Here is a 7,402-nt window from a genome sequence, read left to right on the forward strand (position 1 = left end):
GGGGGGGGGTTCCGGTAACCCCCGGTACTCCAAAACTTATCCAAAATGACCCGAACCATTCCGGTGTCTGAATGTTACCTTCCATTATATGAATCTTTACCTCTCAACCATTTCGAGACTCCTTGTCATGTATGTGGTCTCATCCGGGACTCCGAACAATCTTGGATCATGAAATCACATAACTCATAATACAAATCGTCATCGAACGTTAAGCGTGAGGACCCTACGGGTTCGAGAAATATGTAGACATGAGCGAGACACATCTCCGGTCAATAACCAATAGCAGAACCTGGATGCTCATATTGGCTACTACATATTCTACGAAGATCTTTATCGATCAAAACCGCATAACAACATATGTTGTTCCCTTTGTCATCGATATGTTACTTACCCGAGATTCGATCGTCAGTATCATCATACTAGTTCAATCTCATTACCGGCAAGTCTTTTTACTCGTTTCGTAATGCATCATCCCGTGTCTAACTCATTAGACACATTGCTTGAAAGGCTCATAGTGATGTGCATTACCGAGAGGGCCCAGAGATACCTCTCCGATACATGGAGTGACAAATCCTAATCTCGATCTATGCCAACTCAATAAACACCATCCGAGACACCTGTAGAGCATCTTTATAATCATCCAGTTACATTGTGACGTTTGATAGCACACAAGGTGTTCCTCCGGTATTTGGGAGTTGCATAATCTCATAGTCAGAGGAACATGTATAAGTCATGAAGAAAGCAATAGCAATAAAACGAAACGATCAATACGCTAAGCTAACAGATGGGTCTTGTCCATTACATCATTTTATAATGATGTGATCCTATTCATCAAATGACAACACATGTCTATGGTTAGGAAACATAACCATCTTTGATTACCGAGCTAGTCAAGTAGAGGCATACTAGGGACACTCCGTTTGTCTATGTATTCACACATGTACTAACCAAGTAGAGGTTAATACAATTCTAGCATGAATAATAAACATTTATCATGATATAAGGAAATATAAATAATAACTTTATTATTGCCTCTAGGGCATATTTCCTTCAGTTTCATGGTCCCCTGCTTGCCTAATTCTCACTCAGCATATATAAGTATTCATTGGACTTGCTGTGACGTGCTAGTATGTTGCAATGCAATCATGCTACCTCCCCTATGTCTGGTGCCTTGCTTCCTTCCGATGATGCTATAAAGTATCACATTATTGTTGGTGGTTTTGCAGTACTTGACTATCACACGGCCGACCATCTCTTATGCGGTCAACCATGTGTGCCAATATCTTCATGCTCCTCGGACTTCACGCTGGTCAGCTGTGAAGCGTATACCGCGTTACATCTCTCATAATGTCTCCTATTTTTTGCATCTTTGGTCTACCTCTTCGAGTGCTCCCTTGGCGTTCTTTGATGCAGATTGGGCTGGGAGCCTGGATGACCGACGATCAACGAGGGGCTATGCTATCTTCTTTGGTCGCAACTTGATTGCCTGGAGTGCGCGCAAGCAGGCCACAGTATCTCGGAGTAGCACTGCAACAGAGCACAAGATGGTTGCCAATGCCACAGCTGAGCTTATTTGGGTATAGTCTCTGTTGAGAGAGTTGGGAGTCTCTCAAGAGCAGCCACCGGTTCTTTGGTGTGATAATATTGGTGCGACGTATCATTCATCTAATCCAGTTTTTCATGCTCGTACCAAGCACATCGAGGTTGACTATTATTTTATAAGGGAACGTGTTGCACAGAAACTTCTTCATGTAAAGTTCACGAAGCCACTTCCACAACCACAGTTTGAAGGTTGTTGGCACAATTTTAACTTACATCGTACTTCACGCCACAATTAAGATTGAGCAAGGGTGTTAGATAATAGCCAGCTAATCACACCATAGTGGGCACAATTTATACATAGTTTATACATAGCCAGATAATAGCCAGCTTTGTTGCCATCAGGAAAGCCAGTAAAGCTATAGCCAGCTAATCACACCACAGTGACAGAACAGAAAACTGTGGTGTGACTAACTGGTTGTAGGCACAATTTATACATAGTTTCTATGTATACCCCTGTATCTTGTATTTGTACACCACAGTGTAAGCTTATATATACTCTCTCCATTTCATAATATAGTGCTTCCTTTATCTCCGTGCTTCAATTTTGACCGTAATTTTAACTACCAAGACCGATTGCGGCGGGAGCAAAAGTTATATCAATGAATTCGTATTCGAAAGAAGTTCTTAATTATGTAATTTTTTCTCCCGCTGCAGTAGGTCTCGTTCGTTAAATTTATGGTCAAAGTTTGACCTCGGGAAGCGCGGGCGCTCTATATTTTGGAACGGAGAGAATATGAGATAGTCACACCCATATTGGGTGTCGTGCAGTTTGCCAAACATATCTTTTACATCGGCCACGCCCTGTCCTGCGCAAAGTAGTTTCGTGAGTTTTATATGGGCTCTTCATGCTTCTCAAGCTCTTTCCGCTCAGCCAAGAAACATGCAGACTGGAACACACGGAATGCGTGGGGACTGGGCACAAGGCGTTATTCCACTCTGTCAGATTCGGCCGGCTTCGCGCTACGTTTCTTCGCTAAGAAATCGGGCGCCTTTTCTCGTGGGGCGGCGCGACAAATGGTACAAAGTAGACGAAAGTATGAACTGGGAGCACGGCACATAGTAGATTCGCAACCTGAAAGCTGGTCAGGGCGCATCAGCCTCCTGAACCTGCAAGGCCGCAACATTCTGATCTGGAACAACTCGGAAGAACGTGAAGAAAAGGTACAGTAAAAAGAAGATGCACTTCCAGGTATTCAACCTCCCCGAATCAATCAGAGCAGGAACGGAATTTGTTCTCTTTTTTTACAGCCACATAAGTATATCATATGCATTGCGCATCGACGCACGGGATCGATGCTTTTGTTGCCATCAGGAAAGCCAGTAAAGCTATAGCCAGCTAATCACACCACAGGGACAGAACAGAAAAATAGAAATGGTGGTGGAGAGGAGCCTTTTTTCTTTTCTTTTCTATGCCGAGTCATGATGTAATATTGGATTGATTAACACAACATATGGTGCGACCACAGTCACAGCAGACCGAGCAGAGACGAGCGCTTTGGCGTCGGCATGTGGCTAGCGGCAGACGATGCAGAGGACGACGGCGATGATGAGGATCAGGATGAGGAGCGGCAGGGATATGATGAGCACGAACTCCATCCGCCCCTTGCCTGCAGACAGAATAATCGAAAATTTAATCTTTCATTCTTGGTTTTTTACGTCGAGAAACAGAAAAGTGCTACTCTGAAGTCTCAGCTCTCAAGAGGGGTAGAAAGCAAAGCAATATCAAAATGCTATGCCATTGCCTTTTCAGTCTATCTCTCCCTGAAGGCCTGAACTGCTGTTCAACGGCCGCCTGTGGATCTAATGCTCCAACAGTGGGTCAGACCCTCTAATCGTGCAGAAAGATTCAGACGGGAATGAGTTACTCCCTCCGATCCAAAATAAACATCGTGGTTTTAGTTCAAATTTGAAAGAACTTGTAATTCATATTTCCTGAGCCGCACCAAATCTTGTAAGGATTGCTTGCAACTTGTCAAGCATCCGCCTCGATCTTGGCTTGTTCGAGGCTTGGATGCTCAGCAAAGGCAAAGCCAGCCCCTTAATTATTACCAAAGGTGGGGGGGATGGGGATCTAATTCCCTTGAATGACCACATCAATTAGACAATTATCAGTGAAACGATGGATTCGATTCCTCGTTGGCGTGCCGTCCTTTCGCATGGGTCAAACCTGGCTAAATAAAGCTCTCTACAACAGAAGATTGTAGGTGATGTAGGTGGTGGACTATAGGTTCCTGATCCATTATAATTGGTGAAACTCCCTCGGATTTGACTGAATTAGAACAACTGCTAGTGCTACTCAATCCTAAGCAGCAGCTGGGTGGTCTAATTCGAGCTAAATAATTAGTACTTGTACTCGCTATTCAAAAGCTGCAGAGCAGTACCGACTGGATCACTCTTGGAGCCAGTCAACAGAGGGGTCACCCGTGCGTGAGTCCTGGAGCTCACTGAGGAATAAATCCAAAAACAAAAAACAAGATTTGACAGGGACAAGATGAGAATTAATTGTCTAGCACAGTACCTGCCCAATCGAGCTGCTGATCTTGCTGCTGCTCCTGGCCTCCTTCCTTGATCCGTCGGAGACGAGAGGCTTGGGAGGGAGGCGGAGGGGAGGAGCGGAGCAGTGGAGCTTGGCGGCGATGGGGCAAGTGGTGTTGGTGCCGGTGCGTGGGCTAAAATAATCGCTAATCAGGCAGAGAAGAGTGGAGTGGAGAAGAAAGGAAGAAAGTAGAAGCGGAAAAACGCGTGACGTGTGGCTCGCGAGTGTGAACCGAGGACCCCGGAGCCACGCCCGGGCCCAGGTGTCAGGGAGACGTCTGCGTCCGGTGGACGGTGCGCCACGTGCGTGCGTCTGGTTGGACGGACAACCAGGGGTGAGAGCAAACGAAAGACAGACGCGGCGATCACACTGCTGAAAGAAGCGTGGCCAATATCTGAAGAATTCTTCAGGAGCTTCCTTTTTTTGCGACAAAGTCAAGAGCTTACATTACACGGCAGTATGCACTGTACTGACACCCGCACACACACGAACAGACACATGGATCAATCAATACTCAATAGTACATTTCATGTCGAGAAGCTAGTAGGAGAAAAGGGGATAGCGATCACACCGAGCAAGAGCTGCAGACAAAATACACGATGACAGTATGAGACAGACGCAGCAACAACACTACTACTACGAGGCTACATGATACGCAACATCCGGCGAGGCGAGCTGGCTGGCTGGTTAACGGCAGACGATGCAAAGGATGATGGCGATGATCACCACCAGCGCCACGAGGGGCAGCGAGATTATCAGTACCATCTGCATCTTGCCGGCTGCTGGTGCTCTGACGCGCGACCTGCAAAACGAGGAGGGAAAGAAAACATCTCACTGACGAGTGACGAACATGTAGCCCCGAACTACTGTCAAAGATATAGTATATGAGCTCTGCCTGGTGGGTAAACAACCGTATATATCAGCGTACGTACCTGAAGGCTGAAGCTGTGGCTCCTCCTGCTGCTCTGCTCAAGATATCTCTCCCAGCTGATGGCGAGAAGCTTAAGCACGAGGATGAGGCAGGCAGAGCGAAGCAAACGGAGGGGGTTAAATGGAGGGATTATGGAAGGGAGGGGAGGGGAGGGGCGGGGAAAGCCAAGGAATCAATCCGGGAGAATGGTTTGCGCTGGAAGTATCGTCGGTTAAGTACCCCCCGTCCAAGGAGAATCAAGTAAGGCGACGCGTGCCACCAGCAGCTATTAAGCTTTCCGTCTTTTCATCATTCCCATGTCGGCAGGCATGCTTGTTTCAACCGGAAGCATCCAGGCATGCCCATGCACGCCCGGCGTGATCTACCCGTCCAGTTGCTTTTTCCTTTAACTAGCAAAATAGCCCGCAACAGAAGAAAAAAAAACTGTTGGATTATGGATGGGTATAGATCTATATAAGACATTAATCCCTGATTAATCTTGAGGCTCATGTATGAGATGGCAGGTGATGGGAAGTTTAGTCCCACCTTGCTAGTTGAGGAGAGCAGAGACCTCTTTATAAAGGAAAAACTTTGTTTTTGCTACTCTAGTTTTTGCCAACTTTGATTATGCCACTCTAGAATTTGACATCTCACTTTTACCACTCTTAACTTTTGATAATATATCACTTTTGCCATTCCATGACAAAAATGATAATTTTTCATTTCACTTTTGCAACTCTTAGCTTTTGCCGCGGGTTGCGGGAATGAGCCGAGCCGTGCACGATGTGTCTTTGTTTTCTTCTTACCAGGTCGCACGAAATTGTTCCGTCCTGATGGGGAATGGCACACATGCTTCTGTTCATGGTGTTGGCATGGTAGATCTGAAGTCTACTTCGAGAAAGATCATGCAACAGATGAACGTGCAACATGTCCCCGCCATAAAGAAGAATCTCATTAGTGGCTTCCTTCTATGTAAAAAAGGGTTTAAGTTAGTATTTGAGTCTAACAAAGTAGTCGTATCTCGGTATGGACTATTTGTTGGAAAAGTATATGATTGTGGTGGTTTGTTTCGCCTTTCCCGAGAGGATTTCTGCAATAAAATCGTGAACCAAATTCATTCTGATGTGAACGAATCTAAGATTTGGCATTCACGTCTTTGTCACATAAATTTTGGTTGTATGACGCGGCTAGCTAAGATGGACTTAATTCCGAGTTTCATTTTAGCCAAAGGCTCTAAGTGCCATGCGTGTGTGCAAGCTAAGCAACCTCATAAGCCTCACAAGCTTGCGAAGGAGAGACACCTAGCACAATTAGAGCTCATACATTCAGATCTCTGTGAGATGAATGGTGTGTTGACTAAAGGTGAAAAGAAATACTTCATGACTCTGATTGATGATTCCACTAGATTCTGCTATGTGTATTTGTTAAATACTAAGGATGAGGCTCTACACTACTTTAAAGTCTATAAGGCTGAAGTTGAGAACCAACTTGAGACGAAAATAAAATGAGTCCGGTCTGATCATGGTGGAGAGTACTTTTCTAAAGAGTTTGATTTATTCTGTGCGGAACATGGTATTATTCATGAGAGGACACCTCCCTACTCACCCCAATCATACGGGATTGCTGAACGGAAAAACCATACTCTAACTGATTTGGTTAACGCCATGTTAGATACAACGGGTTTATCCAAGGCATGGTGGGGGGAGGCTGTATTAACATCGTGTCATGTCCTGAATAAAGTTCCCACAAAGGATAATGAGACTACTCCTTATGAGCAATGGGAAAAGAAAAGAACTACACTCTCTTACTTGCGAACTTGGGGTTGTTTGGCGAAAGTCAACGTGCTGATAACAAAAAAGCGCAAGTTGAGACCAAAGACCGTGGACTGCGTTTTTCTTGGCTATGCCAAGCATAGCGTTGGCTATAGATTTCTAGTAGTGAAATCTGATGTACACGACTTGAAGGTCGATACGATCATGGGGTCTAGGGATGCTACATGCTTTGAGGATATTTTCCCCATGAGAGATATGCAAAGCACTTCTAGACTGGAATCTGCTGAGACTCCTGAACCTGCCATTCCAATGAAATACTATGAACATAAAAGTGATGAGAGTTCCATGGCGGATGACGAGGAAGCTTCTGTTAGGAGCAAGAGATAGAGGATTGCAAAGTCCTTTGGTGATGATTTCCTCGTGTACCTCGTGGATGATGACACTCCGAGTTCCATTTCAGAAGCCAATGCATCCTCGGATGCTGACTAATGGAAGGATGCGGTCCATAGCGAGATGGATTCCATCTTGGCTAATGGGACATGGGAAATCACTGATCGTCCTTGTGGTTGTAAACCATTGGGA

The 7,402-nt window shown here is 45.3% G+C and overlaps 2 long non-coding RNA genes across 2 annotated transcripts; both read right to left on the bottom strand.

Moving 5' to 3' along the window:
* Positions 1–2,792: 2,792 nt before the first annotated feature.
* LOC123045792 (uncharacterized) lies at positions 2,793–4,471 on the bottom strand. The gene is made up of 2 exons (XR_006421582.1): positions 4,121–4,471; positions 2,793–3,209 (listed from the first exon to the last, which is right to left on the bottom strand). It is a non-coding gene; the product is annotated as an uncharacterized lncRNA (long non-coding RNA).
* Positions 4,472–4,529: 58 nt separating this feature from the next.
* Positions 4,530–5,574, bottom strand: LOC123045798 (uncharacterized). Its single transcript, XR_006421583.1, has 2 exons — positions 5,071–5,574; positions 4,530–4,940 (listed from the first exon to the last, which is right to left on the bottom strand). It is a non-coding gene; the product is annotated as an uncharacterized lncRNA (long non-coding RNA).
* Positions 5,575–7,402: the final 1,828 nt, after the last annotated feature.

The sequence above is a fragment of the Triticum aestivum genome, chromosome 1A (genome assembly GCF_018294505.1).
Source record: "Triticum aestivum cultivar Chinese Spring chromosome 1A, IWGSC CS RefSeq v2.1, whole genome shotgun sequence".
Lineage (NCBI taxonomy): Eukaryota > Viridiplantae > Streptophyta > Magnoliopsida > Poales > Poaceae > Triticum > Triticum aestivum.